Genomic DNA, 20742 nt, shown 5'->3' with positions numbered 1-20742 from the left:
CTGCGGGATACAGGGGAGAACTGCGGGGTACACACAATGCTTAGGTTACTTTGGTGACCCAGCATGCAACATTCCATCAGAGCATTCCATCAGACTCTTCTCAGGTCAGCTTCCTGTTGCTGACAGAGTAACTTCCTGTCTGGGAGGTTGACACCGCCGCTAATATAGTCCTCAGTCTGCTCTCTGTGTGGCGGCCTTAGTGTGTGTGTGTTCCTCTGACCCTATTACGGGGGCTGAGTCACTGGCTTGCTAGTGCTCTCCCATGCCGTCCCTAAGCGGGGTGCATCACGTCGTGCCAGGCTTTTTTTCCCGCTATACTCGACTTGAGTGGGTTGAGTCACTGACGTTATCTTCCTGTCCGGTCTTGCACCCCGTCGGGCTTGTGTGGTGGGGGAGATCTTCGTGATCTGTACTCATGGCAGTAGCAGTGCGTGGGTAAATTCACTGGGGAAACCAAGCCAGGGGAGAAAAAGCCATATAACCTATAACCTGTTAGTTCATATGCATGGCGACCGTGATATATAGGCCTAAGGCTGAGACAATAAAAAGACACAATTATATTTTTTCAACTTGAAATTTGATGACTTTTCCTAGAGTGACCCCAACATTAGAAAAAGTGAAACATTCCCTTTGTTCATATTTCCATGAAAGCTGTACACCACCAGGGTACAAAAATTGTCTTAGGGTCATTTTTGACCTGGCAGTTATCAAAAAATGTACACACCACAAAGACACACACACCCACACACGAGAAATTGAGATTATGTGTGCTACTGATTGAACTCCTCTCCCCTCCACGACCTCACACATGACTCAATGTAACGTCTGCGTTGAGAGTCGGGAAGCAAGTTCAGGGAGTGAGTGTTTTAATAGATAAACAAAACAATAAACAACGCACCGACATGAAACAGAGTCAATAACACCTGAGGCAAGAACCAAGGGGAGTGACAGATATAGGGAAGATAATCAAGGAGGTGAGGGAGTCCAGGTGAGCGTCATGAGGCGCAGGTGCGCGAGACGATGGTGACAGGTGTGCAGGATTATCAGCAGCCTGATGACCTAGAGGCCGGAGAGGGAGTATACGCCCATGGTTAGGAGTGAAGGGGTCTCCTGACGTGGTCAATTTCACACTGCTATGGACTGGTCCAATAAGAAGACACTGTTATGGGCTGGTCCAATCAGAAGACACTGTTATATGATGGTCTAATCAGAAAACACTGCTATGGGCTGTCCAATCAGTAAGCACTGTTATGGGCTGGTCCAATCAGAAGACACCACTATTAGCTGGTCCAATCAGAATGCACTATTATGAGCCGGTCCAATCAGAGAACAGAGCTGTGGGTGTGATGGTGTGATATCAACAACTTATTATAAAGCAGTATTACAAACTAGCAGCAAACCCACGACAGCCAGTCAAACAGGACAGGAGACCACTATCAGCACTGACACAATCGTTTTAATAAACTAAACCTATTTTAATAAAATGATACATTAAATCACAAATTTCTATTAAATCCAAGGTACTGCAAGATAGACATTCAAAACCCTTTTCCTTAGTTTAGTGTGAGATGATGTGCAGCAGTGTGAGAGGTGTTTGGTTTGAAGTGAGTTTTGTTTGGTTAGTAGACAGAGAAGTTTCCATGCTGCACTCCAAACTGACGGTTTAGAGTTTAAACAGCAATACATTTTTCGTCTAACAACACTATGGTGTCACACACACACACAAAACAGGTACACACACACACACACACACACAAAACAGGTACACACACACACACACACACACACACACACACACACACACACACACACACACACACACACACACACACACACACACACACACACACACACACACACACACACACACACACACACACACTTGCATACTGTACCTCAGTGAAAGATGAGGCTTGACCTGAGGCTACAACAAAGATAATTCTACAGCTATTTCATCTTTACAGAGCCATCAGTCACACAGCAGCACTCTGCTTCCTGAAACACATCCAAGCCCCAAACCTACCAGCCTCCCATCCCCTCACCTCCCATCCTTCCAACCCCATAGCCTCCCATCCCCCTAGCCTCCTAGCCCGCTAGCCTCCCAACCTCCCAGACTAGCCTCTCTGCTCTACTCTGCAATGTTCTGCTCTGTCCCCAACGTACCAGCCTCCTATAACCTCCCCAACCTCTCGGCTCTGTGTGTCCCTGGGTGCTACCCTTACTTCCTCTGACAGAAACACGTCATACCCAAATAGGGATGTTAAAAATGCAAATGATAATGTACTAGATTAGTACACAGAAGTTCCCACAGCAAATAAGATGGCTGCTGAGTGTTTAATGTAGTTTAATGGAAGGGTGGTTCTGCTGCTGCTGTGATGTATAGACAATCATTAGGGTTAGATTTGGGTGTTGTGAATGGTACATTATGATGCTGGGTTAGGGTAAGAGTGGTTAAGACGATTGTAAGTCACTCTGGATCAGAGATACTGCTAAATGACCAAAATGTAAATGTAGAAAATGATGATACAATATGGTAGTGGGTTAGGGTAAGAGGAGGGTGTTATGGATGCTACAGATCTAAAATCACACGCATGCCTCGGGGTGATGCACACTGTTCATTCCCAGAGCTGCTGTAACAGACTGGGTCCGTACCCAAGTGTCCTGCATGTCACAAGACTGCATTAGCACACTGAGCTTAAGCCTAGGCATCCGCTTGGGGAGATAACGGTGTGAGTAGATTTACCTCTGCTGTAGCCTGTTCCTGTTCTTCGGTGAGGGTGTAAGAGGGAGAGGGGGGTCATGTATGTGAGGGTGTATGGATGAGACAGGGGTGAGGGTGTAAGAGTGTAGGGGGTAGATAGGGATGGCAGTGTGGTGTGGTGTGGGTAGATGTGTCAGTGCTATTCTAGGGTGGTGGTGTAGGGAAAAACAGAGGTGAGGGGGTGAGGTGGGTGTGAGGGTGCAGGGGGGAGACAAGGGTGGTGGTGTGGTGCATTGTGGGTAGAGTTCCAGCTTGTTCTGAAGTGTCAGGATGATACACACACACACACACACACACACACACACACACACACACACACACACACACACACACACACACACACACACACACACACACACACACACTCTGAAGTGTCAAAATGTTAATAACAGTAGAATAGTGTTTAATTAGAAGAGCACTGGCTGCACGTTAACACCTCTCGCCCTCTCTTCCTCTCCTCCACCACCCCTCCTCTCCTCCTTCTCTTTCCTCCATCCCCCTCCTGTCTTCCACCCCACCTCCCTGACACTTTTGGCAGCTCAGGTCATTACCACACATTTTTTATGAATTTCCACCATGTTTTTCTGTCTGCCGTACATCTAATTAGATGACAATAATGTATCGAACTCACGCCACAGATAAATATAAATATGCATGACTCTGCAGCAAGCGAGCGAGCGAGGGATGTGACACCCCTCAGAGAGGAGTGGTGTGCCAGGCGCTCTCGTTTTCCAGTTAGTCACAGTTCAGATCAGAGAGGCGACAAAGACGTGTGCACACACACACACACACACAACCCCTAATTATCCTGGAGGATGTGTGATCTTGCTTCCATTTTCCTTCTTTTCTTTCTTCAAATAAAAGTCATATTCCTCCACATGAACAGTGAAGTGTAGGCTACCTACAGTACTAACAGTATTACTGCTTACGAGTGAACTGAACACTCAACAGAGCATCCTACTCCTTAAACAAAGACCTGTAAGCCCTGGCTGGCATGTTTTAACAGTCAACAACAACATACACTACATTCATCTGGTCAACACAACAACATGGATCCATCCAAGATGAGGGGGAGAGGGCATAGGAGAGAGGGAGAAAGGGAGAGGAGGGAAAAGAGGAGGAGGCTGAGAAAGGAGAGAGGAGGAAAAAGGGAGGAGAAGGGATGCTGACCTGCGACGGTGTTGAGGAACATGAGGTACTCGAAGTTGGAGATCTCCCTCCTCTGCCAGCGCTGGGTCATGTTGGACGACTTGAAGAGCTGCCGGGGCGTTGCCATGGAGATACGCCTGCACAACAACAGAGGAAGAAAAACCTTAGGTTGTGTCCAAAGTGCCACACTTTTCCCTATGTAGTGCACTACTTTTGAACAGGGCTCATTCAAACCAATGATGTTTAAGTAAGGGGTTTGAAGGTGTACTCAAGAAACCTAAGTGTACAACCAGACACACATTGACCAGCTAAAGACCAACACTCCCAGACAGGCAATCATTCAGTCAGAGCTCAGAGCACCACACACTGGCACAGTGTGACAACATCATCAGCATGTGAAACTGGAGCATTCTTCAGCCATGACCAAAGTGTCAGAGTCCTGCAGGCCTTGATGTGACTTCAACTCAACACATGGTGAGAATAAAGAGTTGGATGGAGGCTGTTTCTAAAAAACCTCTCACAGTCTTAATGTCAAGTTATAGGCCAGACCATAGTCTGGCTAACAATAGCTAATAATAGCTAAAACTACTAGCCAATCAATAGCTAACACCAATTGCTAACACTATACCAACCAATAGCTAACACTAGTTAACTGACTGATAACTAACACTAGAATAGCTAACAATACTAGCTAACACTAGCCAATAGCTAACACTAGCAGATTGCTAACACTAGTAGATTGCTAACACTAGCTGACAGATAACACTAGCTAACAGCAGATAGCTAACACTAGCCATTCAAGAGCTAACTCTAGCTAACTGATAGCTAACAATAGATGTGTGTTTTGTGGTAATTAATGACCGAGTGTAGGTAAGGTGAAGGGACTGTCGTCCGTCTCCTTCTGTGTATTTTACTGTGTGGCCAGTGGTCAGAAAGGCAGGCAGGCTGCAGTTCTGTGCTATAGACTTCACTTAGAGAATTAGATCAGTTCAGTCAGGGTCAATGACCACTCACTCCAATGACAGGAGCAATGGGATTTAGAATGTCTCTGCTGCAGGCAGGGTCAGCTGCTGCCAGGGCCGGCTCCACACTCCACCACACAAAGGGGTTAGGTGGGGAGACTAACAATACACACCCTGAAAATAATATGGACACAATGCATTACACAATACTACTTTGGAGCTAGTAATATAGATGAGGAATTGCAAAGACCAAACAAAATCTTTCATACACTAAAAAATGTAAATGTGTGTGTGTGTGTTTGCGTGTGAATGTAGGTGTGTGCGTGTATGGTTTACCTGGCTTGTGGTAGGCCATAGCTGGTTCCTACTCCAACCCTGGGTAGACTGTAGATCACCTTCTTCACTGTGGCTTGGTCTGGGAAGTTAAACATCACTGACGCTGGGAGGAGAGATAACAAAACTGTATTAATTCTATGTTAAAGTGGTTAAGAGAAGCAGTTTATTATATATCATCATCAGAATGCAAACAGGACACATATGAGAGAAGAGTGTGACTGTGTCCCAAATGGCACCCTATTCTCTATGTAGTGCACTACGGGCTCTGCTCCAAAGTAGTGCACAATATAGGGAATAGAGTGCCATTTGGGACGTAGTGAGTGTGTGTGATGCTTACTCCTGTTGGCCATGAAGACCTCCAGACCAGTGTTCTGGAGCAGGTATCGTCTGGAGAAGACAGCTCTGATCTCACTGAACATCCACTTGCCATGTAGACCCTCGGAGTAGGCCAGGACCTGCAGAGAGGAGAGGAAAAGAGAGGAGGGGAAGGGAGGGGGAGGGGGAGGGGAGGAAAGGAACACGAGGGGAAAGAGACCACACAAACACAGAAGAGGTGCTATGTTGCAGCAAGGTTGTAAACTTATATTGTCTCTAAATATTGTATTTCCTACTCCAGATTCACCTCTGTGTCTTTAACACCTATTTCAGATGGTCTGCAACCCGCAACCAGGGTGTAAAAAAACAGAAAGAACAGGCCTTTGGGTTACACCCATCAACACCAACACAAGGAGAGGAGAGGGTGAGAGAGGAGAGGGAAGAGGGAAGGAGAGGATGAGAGAGGAGAGGAGAGGGAAGAAGAAAGGAGAGGATGAGAGACGAGAGGGAAGAAGAAAGGAGAGGATGAGAGAGAGGAAAGGAGAGGGTGAGAGAGGAGAGGAAAGGAGAGGGAAGGAGAGGGTGAGAGGGAAGAAGAAAGGAGAGGATGAGAGAGGAGAGGGAAGAGGAAAGGAGAGGATGAGAGAGGAGAGGGAAGAGGAAAGGAGAGGATGAGAGAGGAGAGGGAAGAAGAAAGGAGAGGATGAGAGAGGAGAGGGAAGAGGAAAGGAGAGGATGAGAGAGGAGAGGAAAGACGAAAGGAGAGGATGAGAGAGGAGAGGGAAGAAGAAAGGAGAGGATGAGAGAGGAGAGGGAAGAGGAAAGGAGAGGGTGAGAGAGCAGAGGAGAGGAGAGGGAAGGAGAAAGGAGAGGATGAGAGAGGAGAGGAGAGAGGGAAGAAGAAAGGAGAGGATGAGAGAGGAGAGGAGAGGAGAGGGAAGAAGAAAGGAGAAGATGAGAGAGGAGAGGGAAGAAGAAAGGAGAGGATGAGAGAGGAGAGGAGAGGAGAGGGAAGAGGAAAGGAGAGGATGAGAGAGGAGAGGAGAGGGAAGAAGAAAGGAGAAGATGAGAGAGGAGAGGAGAGGGAAGAGGAAAGGAGAGGGTGAGAGAGGAGAGGAGAGTTGAGGGAAGAAGAATGGAGAGGGTGAGAGAGGAGAGGAGAGGGAAGAGGAAAGGAAAGGATGGGGTGAGCAAAAGAGAGAAGAGGAGAGGGGATGAGGAGAGGGGGATCATTAGTGTGCAGCACCTCTGGGACAGCAGGTCTACCGAGGGAGATCAAGAGAGGCCTCCGTGACAGGTGAGAATGATCCCCCTAACACACCTCCCTCCTTCCCCCCTTCCTCCCTCCTTCCCACCTCCCTCGTCCAACACTGTCTGAGCCCTTGGGGCGGCCTAGTCTCCCCAGGTTACAATCACACACATTCCCATCTTATCAGTGTAGCTGGACACAGACAGAGACAAGAGAACCAGCCAGGGAGGTGTGCGAGAGAGAACAGCCGAAACACAACACACAGAGAGGGGATGTAGCTCTAGCCTGACTGACAGTCCAGGGGGGAACGAGGGAGGGAGGCAGAGTGAGATGTTGGGCTGGGGAGGTTAGGTCCAATGCTAATGCTCATTTAAAACAGTGACAAGCAGGAGCAGAGGAGGAGAGGACGGGAAGAGGGGAGGGGAGGAGAGGGGAGAAGAGGTGAGGAGAGAGGCAGCGGTGCCTTAATTTCTCCCTGGAATAGCTGTGGCTCGACCTACCTGCCACATCAAAGTCTCTGGAGCTCAATTAGAAGTGGATTAGATGGAGAGGAGTGGAGTGAAGGGAGGAAGGTGGCAGGTGGAGGGAGGGAGGGAGGGAGGGAGGGAGGGAGGGAGGGAGGGAGGGAGGGAGGGAGGGAGGGGTGGTGGCATCTTTGTTTCTCCTCCCTGTGCTGCCCCAGGTTGACAAATCAGCAACCCCAGACTCTAACAGTTGTCATAGAGACAGACTGTCTGCTCAGAGAACGCCTGTAGTAGGGAGCTGCTGAGGAGGAGGAAGAAGAGAGGAAAGATGGAGAGAGGGAGAGGTGGAGAGTGGGGGGAGATGGAGAAAAGGAGAGATGGAGAGAGGGAAAGGTGGAGAGAAGGAGAGGTAGAGAAAGGTACAGATGGATGAATGGAGAGATTGTGAACAGATCAGGTTGAAGAAAGATGAGAAATATGCAGAAACAACTGATAAATGACAAGAGAATACTATTATAATGCATGGCCTGATCAACCTTACATTAAAAACTATAGGAGCGGGTGTGTCTACCTGGATGTAATACCCCTTCCTGGTTCCTCTTGTCTGTTGCTGTGACTGGGAACAGAGAGCAGGCAGGCCAGGCCACAGGGCTAAATACAGAGCAGGCCAAAGGCCTCACCAGCAACAACACACAGGCTAAAAAGCCTCCGCTTCAAACAGCCCACATCAAAACATTATGTCAGAACAACAAAGCCTTGGTTTAAACCAACAAGCAGTGAGGGGCCCCTGTAGACTGGAGGTTTGACAAAGCCCAGAGAGAAAGGGGCCCCTGTAGACTGGAGGCTTGACAAAGCCCAGAGAGAGAAGCAGCTGTAAGAAATGTCATTTAATGAACCTGTTTGCTGAAGCTGTCAGAGGTGTCAGAGCTGACGAGCGATTGGGACACAGCCAGCCGGCCTACCAGCCAGTCAGCCAGCACCCAGTCACAGACAGTCCTGCCCGCCTGTGTGTGTGTGTGTGTGTGTGTCCGCCCAGTCCTGCCTGCCAGCTGGAGACTTCGGCCCCAATCTAATCAGCCCACCACCAGGAAGGATGACCGGGGAGGACCAGACCCCTCCAGACCCCCCCCGCGACTCCTCCACCCCCCCCCCCCCCCCCCCCCCCCCACTCACCCCCTACCCGCCCCACTACCCGCCATGACACCCGCCCTGCTCTGCTCTGCTCACAGGCTGTCACACTGCAGGGGGAGCGGGGTGGGGCTGGGGAGGGGCTGGAGGCGGACAAGCCCTTTGTTTCCATGCAGGTTCCTCCCCACACACACACACAAGCACACACATTAAGATCCCATGGTGTGTGTGTGCTGGTCTCTAAGCTGGGTGGAGATCATACCTCTCCTATAATGACCATAATGGAATTGAACATTTCTGTCTTTTGTTTCCTGTCCCTGTGTGATGTGACAGAGGGCGGATAGCTGCACTGAGCCTGTGGAATATCACATCAGTGTGGAGAAATATTGTGACAGCTGAAATTAGGAGAGACATATGTGACAGCAGTGTTTAGGCTGAAGCTCACATGGAATAACATAGAAAACACCACATAGACATACATAGAACACTACATTTAGTTTTTAGAGTCCAAAGCAGCAACTGGTCTTCATTTTGTTCATTGGTCTTTTAGCATTTATTCAGAATTTAACCGGTACTGTTCTATGCTGTGACTGACATTAACCGTGTACTGTCCAGCCTTATTGAACAGCACGCATTTATAGTATTTATTTATTAATGTCAATGTGACTGACATTAATAACTATGTGTGTGTGTGTGTGTGTGTGTGTGTGTGTGTGTGTGTGTGTGTGTGTGTGTGTGTGTGTGTGTGTGTGTGTGTGTGTGTGTGTGTGTGTGTGTGTGTGTGTGAGCGAGCGAGCGAGCGAGCGTGTCAGTCAGTTCTGCTGAGATGGGGCCATAATAAGATGATTGAGTCAGGCCCCAAGCCAGCATGACTGATACAGTTATAAAGGAGAGGGGAGCAGAGTGACAACCTGCTATCATAGTAGCTCCTCTGTGCTCTCCCTGCACACAGCTAATAGGCTTCTAGTGGAAAGCCTTGACACTGCCTGATCCACAGCCCAGGAGACGGAGAGAACAGATGAGAGTGAGAGTGAGAGATAGAGAGAGAACAAGAAGGAGAGAGAAAAGGAGGGAGAAAGAGAGAGAGAGATAAAGTGAAGGAGAAGGAGAGAGAGAAGGAGGGAAAGAGAGAGAGAGAGGGTGAGGATATGATAGGAGAGTGATATGACTGCTCCCCCAGGAGAGTGGGGAGGATTTCACACACAGTAATTTGGAGCATCAGCATACACTGGGAACACTGCATCCACAACCTGACCTCAGGGAGGGAGGGAGGGAGGGAGGGAGAGAGGGAGAAACAGCATACACTGTGAACACTGCATCCACAACCTGACCTCAGGGAGGGAGGGAGGGAGGGAGGGAGGGAGGGAGGGAGGGAGGGAGGGAGGGAGGGAGGGAGGGAGGGAGGGCATACACTGAGAACGCCAGTTTACAACCTGACCTCAAGGTACACAGAGCAGAACTGTGAGGGAGGGAGGGGAACAGTTTATAAAAAGATATTCACACCCCTTGACTTTTTCCACATTTTGTTGTGTAATAAAGTGGGATTAAAATTGATTTCATTGTAATTTTTGTCAATAATGTACACAAAATACTATAATGTCAAAGTGGAAGAAAAATTCTAACATTTGTAAATAAATTATGAAAATGAAAACACTAATATACAGTTGATTACATAAGTATTCTCCTCCCTTGGTCAATACATATTAGAATCACCTTACAGCTGTGAGTCTTTGTGGGTAAGTCTCTAAGAGCTTTGCACACCTTGATTGTTTAATATATTGCACATTTTCTTTGTCAAGTTGGTTGTTAATCATTGCTAGACAGCCATTTTCAAGTCTTGCCATAGATTTTCAAGCCGATTTGAGTCAATTCTGTGACTAGGTCAATCAGGAACATTCTATATTGTGGGAGTAAGCAACTCCAGTGTATATTTGGCCTTGTGTTTTTGGGAATTTGGGATTTGCCCCAAACATAACGGTTTGTATTCAGGACATAAAGTTAATTTCTTTGCCACATTTTTTGCAGTTTTACTTTAGTGCCTTATTGCAGGATGCATGTTTTGGAATATTTATATTCTGTACAGGCTTCCTTCTTTCCACTCTGTCAATTAGGTTAGTATTGTGGAGTAACTACAATGTTGTTGATCCATCCTCAGTTTTCTCCTATCACAGGCATTAAACTCTGTAACTGTTTCAAACAGCCTCACAGTGAAATTCCTGAGTGGTTTCCTTCCTCTCCGGAAACTGAGTTAGGAAGGTCACCTGTATCTTTTTAGTGACTGGGTGTATTGATACACCATCCAAAGTGTAAATAATAACTTCACCATGCTCAAAGAGATATTCAATGCCTGATTTTTATATTAATACTTCGAAAAACATAATTTGACTTTGACATTATTGTTTATTGTGTGTAGGCCAGTGAGACAAAATGTCATGCCCTGACCTTAGAGATCCTTTTTATGTCTCTCTTTGGTTTGGTCAGGGTGTGATTTGGGGTGGGTATTCTATGTTCTTTAGTTCTATTATTTGTATTTCTATGTTTTGGCCGGGTAGGGTTCTCAATCAGGGACAGCTGTCTATTGTTGTCTCTGATTGAGAACCATACTTAGGTAGCCCTTTTTCCCACCTGTCTTTGTGGAAGGTTGACTTTGTTTATGGCACATAGCCTTTAGCTTCACGGTTTGTTTTGTAGTGTTTATTGTTTTGTTAGGCGTCATTTTTCAAATAAACGAAAATGTACGCTAACCACGCTGCTTTTGGTCCAGTTCTTTCAACGGCAGTGACACAAAATCTCAATTTAATCTATTTTGAAATCAGGCTGTAACACAACAAAATACCGAAAAAGTCAATGGATGCAAATATTTTCTGAAGCACTGTATTATCCATCCATGACAAGGTGCACAGAAGCATATAGGGACTGAGCATTGGACATCAGATAAGGAAAAAGGTGTACAGTTGAAGTCGGAAGTTTACATACACCTTAGCCAAATACACTTAAACTCAGTTTTTCACAATTCCTGACATTTAATCATAGTAAAAATTCCCTGTTTTAGGTCAGTTAGGATCACCACTTTATTTTAAGAATGTGAAATGTCAGAATAATAGTAGAGAGAATGGTTTATTTCAGCTTTTATTTATTTCATCACATTCCCAGTGGGTCAGACGTTTACATACACTCAATTAGTATTTGGTAGCATTGCCTTTAAATTGTTTAACTTGGGTCAAACCTTTCGGGGAGCCTTCCACAAGCTTCCCACAATAAGTTGGGTGAATTTTGGCCATTCCTCCTGACAGAGCAGGTGTAACTCAGTCAGGTTTATAGGCCTTGCTTGCATACGCTTTTTCAGTTATGCCCACACATTTTCTATAGGATTGAGGTCAGGGCTTTATGATGGCCAATCCAATACCTTGACTTTGTTGTCCTTAAGCCATTTTGCCACAACATTGGAAGTATGCTTGGGGTCATTGTCCATTTGGAAGACCCATTTGCGACCAAGCTTTAACTTCCTGACTGATGTCTTGAGATGTTGCTTCAATATATCCACATAATTTTCCTACCTCATGATTCCATCTATTTTGTGAAGTACACCAGTCCCTCCTGCAGCAAAGCACCCCCACAACATAATACTGCCATCCCCGTGCTTCACGGTTGGGATGATGTTCTTCGGCTTGCAAGCATCCCCCTTTTTCCTCCAAACATAACGATGGTCATTATGGCCAAACAGTTCTATTTTTGTTTCATCAGACCAGAGGACATTTCTCCAAAAAGTACGATCTTTGTCCCCATGTGCAGACTCAAATGATGTCAATTAGCCTATCAGAAGCTTCTAAAGCCATGACATCATTTTCTGGAATTTTCCAAGCTGTTTAAAGGCACATTCAACTTCGTGTATGTATACTTCTGACTCACTGGAATTGTGACACAGTGAATTATAAGTGAAATAATCTGTCTGTAAACAATTGTTGGAAAAATTACTTGTGTCATGCAAAAAATAGATGTCCTAACCGAATTGCCAAAACTATAGTTTGTTAACAAGAAATTTGTGAAGTGGTTGAAAAACAAGTTTCAATGACTCTAAACTAAGTGTATGCAAACTTCCGACTTCAACTGTAAATACTATAGTTTACCACGGTTGTTCAGTCGTGGCCAAAAATTTTGAGAATGATACAAATATTAATTTCCACAAAGTTTGCTGCTTCAGTGTCTTTAGATATTTTTGTCAGATGTTACTATGGAATACTGAAGTATAATTACAAGCATTTCATAAGTGTCAAAAGCTTTTATTGACAATTACATGAAGTTGATGCAAAGAGTCAATATTTGCAGTGTTGACCCTTCTTTTTCAAGACCTCTGCAATCTGCCCTGGCATGCTGTCAATTTACTTCTGGGCCACATCCTGACTGATGGCAGCCCATTCTTGCATAATCAATGCTTGGAGTTTGTCAGAATTTGTGGGTTTTTGTTTGTCCACCCGGCTCTTGAGGATTGACCACAAGTTCTCAATGGGATTAAGGTCTGGAGAGTTTACTGGCCATGGACCCAAAATATCGATGTTTTGTTCCCCGAGCCACTTAGTTATCACTTTTGCCTTATGGCAAGGTGCTCCATCATGCTGGAATTCGTCACCAAACTGTTCCTGGATGGTTGGGATAAGTTGCTCTCGGAGAATGTGTTGGTACCATTCTATATTCATGGCTGTGTTCTTAGGCAAAATTGTGAGTGAGCCCACTCCCTTGGCTGAGAAGCAACCCCACACATGAATGGTCTCAGGATGCTTTACTGTTGGCATGACACAGGACTGATGGTAGCGCTCACCTTGTCTTCTCCGGACAATCTTTTTTCCGGATGCCCCAAACAATCGGAAAGGGGATTCATCAGAGAAAATGACTTTACCCCAGTCCTCAGCATTCCAATCCCTGTACCTTTTGCAGAATATCAGTCTGTCCCTGATGTTTTTCCTGGAGAGAAGTGGCTTCTTTGCTGCCCTTTCTGACACCAGGCCATCCTCCAAAAGTCTTTGCCTCACTGTGCGTGCAGATGCACTCACACCTGCCTGCTGCCATTCCTGAGCAAGCTCTGTACTGGTGGTGCCCCGATCCCGCAGCTGAATCAACTTTAGGAGACGGTCCTGGCGCTTGCTGGACTTTCTTGGGCACCCTGAAGCCTTCTTCACAACAATTGAACCGCTCTCATTGAAGTTCTTGATGATCCGATAAATGGTTGATTTAGGTGAAATCTTACTGGCAGCAATATCCTTGCCTGTGAAGCCCTTTTTGTGCAAAGCAATGATGACGGCACATGTTTCCTTGTAGGTAACCATGGTTGACAGAGGAAGAACAATGATTCCAAGCACCACCCTCCTTCCGAAGCTTCCATTCTGTTTTTGAACTCAATCAGCATGACAGAGTGATCTCCAGCCTTGTCCTCGCCAACACTCACACCTGTGTTAACGAGAGAATCACTGACATGATGTCAGCTGGTCCTTTTGTGGCAGGGCTGAAATGCAGTGGAAATGTTTTTGGGGGATTCAGTTCATTTGCATGGCAAAGAGGGACTTTGCAATTAATTGCAATTCATCTGATCACTCTTCATAACATTCTGGAGTATATGCAAATTGCCATCATACAAACTGAGGCAGCAGACTTTGTGAAAATTAATATTTGTGTCATTCTCAAAACTTTTGGCCACGACTAGATATACACTGAACAAAAGTATAAACAACATGCAACAATTTTAAAGATTTTACTGAGTCACAGTTCATATAAGGAAATCAGTCAATTGAAATAAATTCATTAGGCCCTAATCTATGGATTTCACATGACTGGGGATACAGATATGCATCTCTTGGTCACAGATACCATAAAGAAAAGGTTTGCCTCATGCAGCGCGACACATATCCTTTCATAGAATTGATCAGGCTGTTGATTGTGGCCTGTGGAATGTTGTCCCACTCCTCTTCACTGACCGTGCGAAGTTGCTGGATATTAGCGGGAACTGGAACACACTGCTGTACACGTCAATCCAGAGCATCCCAAACATGCTTAATGGGTGACATGTCTGGTGAGTATGCTGGCCATGGAAGAACTGGTACATTTTCAGCTTCCAGGAATTGTGTACAAATCTTTGCGCCATGGGGCCATGCATTATCATGCTGAAACAGGTGATGGCGGCGGATGAATGGCACGACAATGGGCCTCAGGATCTTGTCACGGTATCTCTGTGCATTCAAATCGGCATCGATAAAATGCAATTGTGATTGTTGTCTGTAGATTATGCCTGCCCATATCATAACCCCACCGCTACCATGGGGCACTCTGCTCACAACATTGACATCAGCAAACCACTCGCCCACACGTTGCCATACATTCTGTCTGCCATCTGCCCGGTACAATTGAAACTGGGATTCATCCGTGAAGAGCACACTTCTCCAGTGTGCCAGTGGCCATTGAAGGTGAGCATTTGCCCATTGAAGTCGGTTACGAGGTGAACTGCAGTCAGGTCAAGACCCTGGTGAGGACGACAAGCACGCAGATGAGCTTCCCTGAGACGGTTTCTAACAGTTTGTGCAGAAATTCCTTTGTTGTGCAAACTCACAATTTCATCAGCTGTCAGGGTGGCTGGTCTCAGACAATCTCGCAGGTGAACAAGTTGGATGTGGAGATCCTGGACTGGCATGGTTACACGTGATCTGCGGTTGTGAGGCCGGTTGAACGCACTGCCAAATTCTCTAAAATGACATTGGAGGCGGCTTATGGTAGAGAAATTAACATTAAATTCTTTGGCAACAGCTAGTCAGCGTGCCAATTGCACACTCCCTCAGAACTTCAGACATCTGTGGCATTGTTTTATATGTATGTATGACAAAACTGCCCATTTTAGAGTGCCTTTTATTGTACCTGTATAATAATCATTCTGTTTAATCATACCTGTAAACTGGATGGATTATCTTGGAAAAGGAGAAATGCTCACTAACATGGATGTAAACAAATTTGCGCATGCAATTTTAGAGAAATAAGCTTTTTGTGATTATGGAAAATGTTGGGATTTTTTATTTCAGCTCATGAAACATGGGACCAACACTTTACATATATTTTACTTTACCAATATTTTTGTTCAGTGTAGTATCTCGAGTTTATAATGGGTGTAGATATGTTAGAGTTTATCTTAAGTGTATATAGGATAACATTCTGCACATTTCACAAAGTAAGAATGAGAGACACCACAGCCCCAATCAACACATTTCACAACTTATTTTACAATGTGTGACTGTTCCACTTTATGCTAGGCATGCTGTTATAGTGAAACTATTCCACTCTGCTTTCTGCTCACCATCCTGTCAGAAATTTATTCATCTCTTCTTTCTTTAAATTAATCGCTACGCAACACAGGCACTGGGCCTCTCAACCCTAATTTCAAAACAAAGGAAACAAATCTCATTTTGTGTGTCAACACGTGTCAAGCAGCTCTGGAATATGCATCTAATTTCTCTTCCATTATAGTGGTGTGTGTGTGTGTGTGTGTGTGTGTGTGTGTGTGTGTGTGTGTGTGTGTGTGTGTGTGTGTGTGTGTGTGTGTGTGTGTGTGTGTGTGTGTGTGTGTTGTGTAGGCAGCATGGGGTGGGAAACAACAAGAGGCCATTCAACAGACCATCAGGACCAAACCAACTGACAAGGAACCTAAAAATAAAACCAATCACTGAAAAACAGGTTATATAGGTTTTATAGTGAAAAAACAACAGTGTTTCATACTGGGGGGGAAAAGTGTTCTGAAATTTTCTCTTGAGGACTAATCCATAAAAAAAGTATTGCTATGTTCCGTTAAGTAAATGAGAGGAGACATATATCTGAGCTCTATGACCGATGCCTGTCACAAACCAACCTTTTACTGCAACTATAATCCCCACTAGGTCCCTTTCAGGTTGATGCTGAAGTCTTCCTAAATATCAAAGCATGCTTTCCATCTGATCTTCCCTCGCCATGACAACTGTTATGACTGTTATGAGGGTGGAAGGAAATAGGGAAACGTTAAAACTCTCTGAGATTATAGTTAGGAGGCGAAGCGCTCGGTTCCCTCTCCCATTCCCATATCTCAACTTCAATAAAGTAGCAGGCTCCTAAAGCAGGTATTGGGGAAAATAAGATACAGATTTGCATAATCAGTGTCACTATCCATTTGTGTGGTGGTTGGAGTGTGGAGAGATGACACGGTGCTGGCTGGTGGTAGCGAGCGAGGCTGGTAGTAGTAGCAGGGAGCTGGTGCTCTGGGACCACTGGGATAAAAGGATGAACATACATCACATCAGGCCGCTGCTGCTGGCTGCCAGATCACTGCCCCAAATGTCCAGCCAAGTTTGTCAATAATGTTTATGTCACGACGCCGTATTTCACGCACGTTACCAGACGGGGTTGAGTAGCGGGGGGGGGGGGGGGGGGGGGGGGCTGTGTGTCTAAAACATTCTGGCAGAAGAGAGAGGGGGGTTTAGTTGGTAGGGGATTTCTCTGATACCTCCACCATAGTGTGCACCACCAGTACAGTAGTCACAAAACATACACATAGCAAGAAAAGACCAATCAAAAAAGCTAGGCTTAATCTGTGTCTGGGAAATCAACCCAGAAGTGATATTTTACACTTTCAAATACATTTCCAATAAATAATCCCTTTGATTATATACCTGAACAAAATATATCAAATGAATATTAATATGATAGTTACTGTAGGTAACACTTTGAAAGTCTTAGATACACAACATCTACATACACAGCATACAGTTACATACCCCAGCTTCAGATGGCCTACACTAAGGAGCTAGACTAGAGTGGTCGCAGTCATTTGGTATTGGACTCTTTCAGCAGGACTTCACTAATGGGACTTATTCAGGGACTTGTCAGCCATTAGACGACTGAAATCCCCTTGGTCTGCTCCTCTCCTCTGGGTGCTGCTCACTCAGTGCACCAAGCTGAAGGCTGCCGCCAAACTGGGGCTTAAATCCATCCCACGTCTCACTGTTTTATGTGGGAGGGTGGAGGCTCACAGAGACATGGAGAGGCAGAGAGAGAAAGACACAGGGATGAAGAGGAGGAGAGAGAAAGACACATGGATGGAGAGGAGGATAGAGAAAAAGGAAGATGGAGAGGAAGAGAGACTGAGCTAGAGAGGAAGAGAGGGAAAGAGACGGGGATAGAGAGGAAGAGGGAAAAATACATGGATGGAGAGGAAAAAGTCCAAGCGGTAGAGGAAGAGAGGAAAAGAGACAGGGATGAAGAGGAGGAGAGACAGCGGAAGAGGAGAGAAAGAGCAAGTGGTTAGAGGAGAAGGCCTGATGAGTAATGAACGCCTCACTCGTCCTCAATTAATCTTGTCTTTCTATCTTTGCTCCAGCGCTCTCCTCTACACAGAGGTAATAACGACAGCCTCATCCATTACCCCTTTATCCCTGCTATTCACTGGGAATCCCTTAATAATATGTTACAGATTTGTCTCCACTCGTATAAGTCTCTGTGTCGTTCACGGTATATCATTTGAAAAACACGTAGCCTCCCTTTCCGCCGGACGTTCTTTGAGGATTATGGGGAGTGACATGTCCTGTATGCAGTCGGAATCTGGAGCATCATTTTTTCAGGCGTAAAGCGGAATTAGCCTGACTGATGTCTCAGTGTCAACAGCACAACAAGCTGTGGAGGCCTGCGGGCAGAGGGCTGAGGAAGGCTGAGAGCTGCGTTAAAGGTAGAGCAGGTTGTTATCTACAGGCTGCTCAGGATGGCAGAGCTGAGTGTGTAAATGTATGCTAATGAGAGGCTAACCCTCCAGGCTGGGAGCAGCGCTCAGAACAGGACGTTAATCTGGCTTGTTGACTGCACTGGATCATTTGGACTTGATCCTCTTGTAATTATATAGTTTAAATCTTTTTACCCGAGCTAATCCCACGCCATGTGGAAACGTCTTGAATCCTGGCGTGTAGCCTGCTCAGTAGCTAGCGCTCACCAGCATACGTCTTACTCTCACTCAGAAACACACACACACACAGCTACGTAGGAGGAGAGGACACAGCTGATATAATTACTCTGACTTCTTGAATCCCAGGCTCACAATCCACCATAACAGACATCCCTATATAATTCTGATACTACTGGGAGACAGACAGACAGGCAGACGGACAGCCTTAGGCTACGGAGTACGACTAGAGTTGTGAATGGGTGGAGCGAGAGAGCCTCCCCCTCTCTTTGTCTTTGTGCCATGGCTTTGTGAGGAAGGAGAGATGGAGGGTAGCCTGGCGTGTGGGTTTGGCCTGTGCTGTGTGCTGTCCAGAGGGACTCCAGCAGGCCATGTTGCCTGCATGCCAAAACGGACAGGCCTGACAAGCCGCGTGGCGTGCTGTAATTTGACTAATTACACTGGATTAAAGCATATTAGTGCAAGCTGTTTTCACCAGGGTCAATGACCTCTAGACACACATGAAGGAAAATATATGGACAGATCTTACTTTTAAGGAAACATAGTAAAAGAAAAGAAACAGGCAATCCTCAGTGTGATTTCTGATCAGTAGAGAACATTTCTCTAACACTGGATTTACATTGCAGAGATGCTGAAAGGACAGTCCCAGCTCCTGACACCTCACTCCGATATACATTTATGGATTCTCCCCCTGCTCTTCCTCTTCCTCTCTCTCTCTCCTCTTCCTCTCTCTCTCTCTCTGAGAAGAGAAGACACACCAATAAGGACTTTCAGAAACCCCATGGAACCCTCATGGGGAGAGAGTGAGAGTCTGCAGAATGATTAATTGAAGAGGGACATGTTGTGTCCCTGTATGACAACAACAACATTACAACGTTTCATTGTAATCTTGCATCTTTCTTACCAAAATATTGATATACCAGATACTGATTAATGATGATTTGTTATATGTAAATATTCTAGCGACAGTGGTGATTCAGAGGTGATTTGGTGAAGGTCTTCATCTGTCCTGTTCCTAGCCCTTTATCTGTTCTAGCTCCACTGAGGGGGACTCAGCTAGACTGGGATTTATTAAGGAAGTTGATGTGGGACTGGATAGTATATAACAATACAATAATAACAGTAATAGTATATCTGGGAAGACAAACATCAAACACATTTTTCTCGTGTTTGATATTTGAACCGTTTCTATGTTCTATTCTTGAAATGTCAAGTCTTGGTTTTGAATGGGAAAACAATGCTGAGGCGAGTTCAACAAGGCTTCTGTTTGCAGCGAACATGTTGCCAGAGTAACAATTTCAGTTGAACAATTTGAATGAACATTTCAAAATGGTATGGTGAAACATCAAACAGCTACTTTTTGTCATGATTACTGTGGCTTTTTAGAAACAATATTCAAACTGAAAATGACTTAGCTATTCCTACTAAATCTGGTAGTTATTTTTACTGGCAGTTTAGATCCGAAACAGACACTTACGTTCGCTGGACACTATCTTCTCCTACTGTTAGCTAATGTTAACGTTAACAGTCGCGGCTAACACAAAACAAATGGAATATGTTAGCCAACGTTAGCCAACGTTCGTGAACTATTTCCCTTGTTGAACGCACCTCTGGTCTATCCTTTGTTGGATAGTTGATATTTGACACTAAATGTCATATATTTTACATGTATTTTTCAGTTAAATTAATTATTCACTATTAATTTGTATATATAATTCAGTGAAACAGGTTTATATAGGATTATTATGTATTATAATATAACATAAAACAAGGATGTGTAATATAATATAATGTGTGGTTTAATACAACAGCTCTCCTAATTGTCCCATATCAATCTGAGTCAGAAAAAAAGAGAAGCAGTTTCACTGTGTTCCTCTGTCTGTAACGTACAGTAATAATAATAGTCTTAAAGTAGCATTATGAAGACAGAATACCAAAGAGGCTTACAGCCGAGGTTTCATGAAACATTTAGGCTGAACTTCCAAGGCTGTGCTGATGAAAGAAGGTGCCTGCTGGAGTGAGAGGAGAGAGGGAGCCCCAGCCCGTATTGTACAGGAGTCACATCAAATTAATACTGAGGGCCATTTGGAGCCTTTCTTCTCCCAGGCTTTTCAGAAGGGATTAACTACGAAAACTCAAAAATTACTAAAGCACCTATTAAGCATCATGCCAAGCCTTTCTTCTCCCTGCTTTTGAAAGTGTTTGAATGTGCTCTGGCATTCAATCCCCTCACAGAACAAAAAGTTATTGTTTGCACGCTTGATGAAACCTGATGACAGGCTTGATGAAGGAGGACATAAAACACATATCTACACCTGAACTTTAAACAAATGACAAGCACCTTTAACTACATGAAGACACACAATTATACAACTCATAGCAAAGCAGGTGCATAAACAAATGCATTCATTTATTTTATTGTTTAA

At 45.1% G+C, this 20742-nt stretch overlaps 1 pseudogene; it reads right to left on the bottom strand.

The window, feature by feature from the left end:
- LOC120018583 overlaps positions 1–20742 on the bottom strand; it is a 300249-nt pseudogene that overhangs the window by 65031 nt on the left and 214476 nt on the right.

This window comes from Salvelinus namaycush, chromosome 23, assembly GCF_016432855.1.
Source record: "Salvelinus namaycush isolate Seneca chromosome 23, SaNama_1.0, whole genome shotgun sequence".
Taxonomy (NCBI): Eukaryota; Metazoa; Chordata; class Actinopteri; order Salmoniformes; family Salmonidae; genus Salvelinus; species Salvelinus namaycush.
Note: the sequence above shows the minus strand (reverse complement) of the source record. Positions and strands in the feature narration are given on the sequence as shown.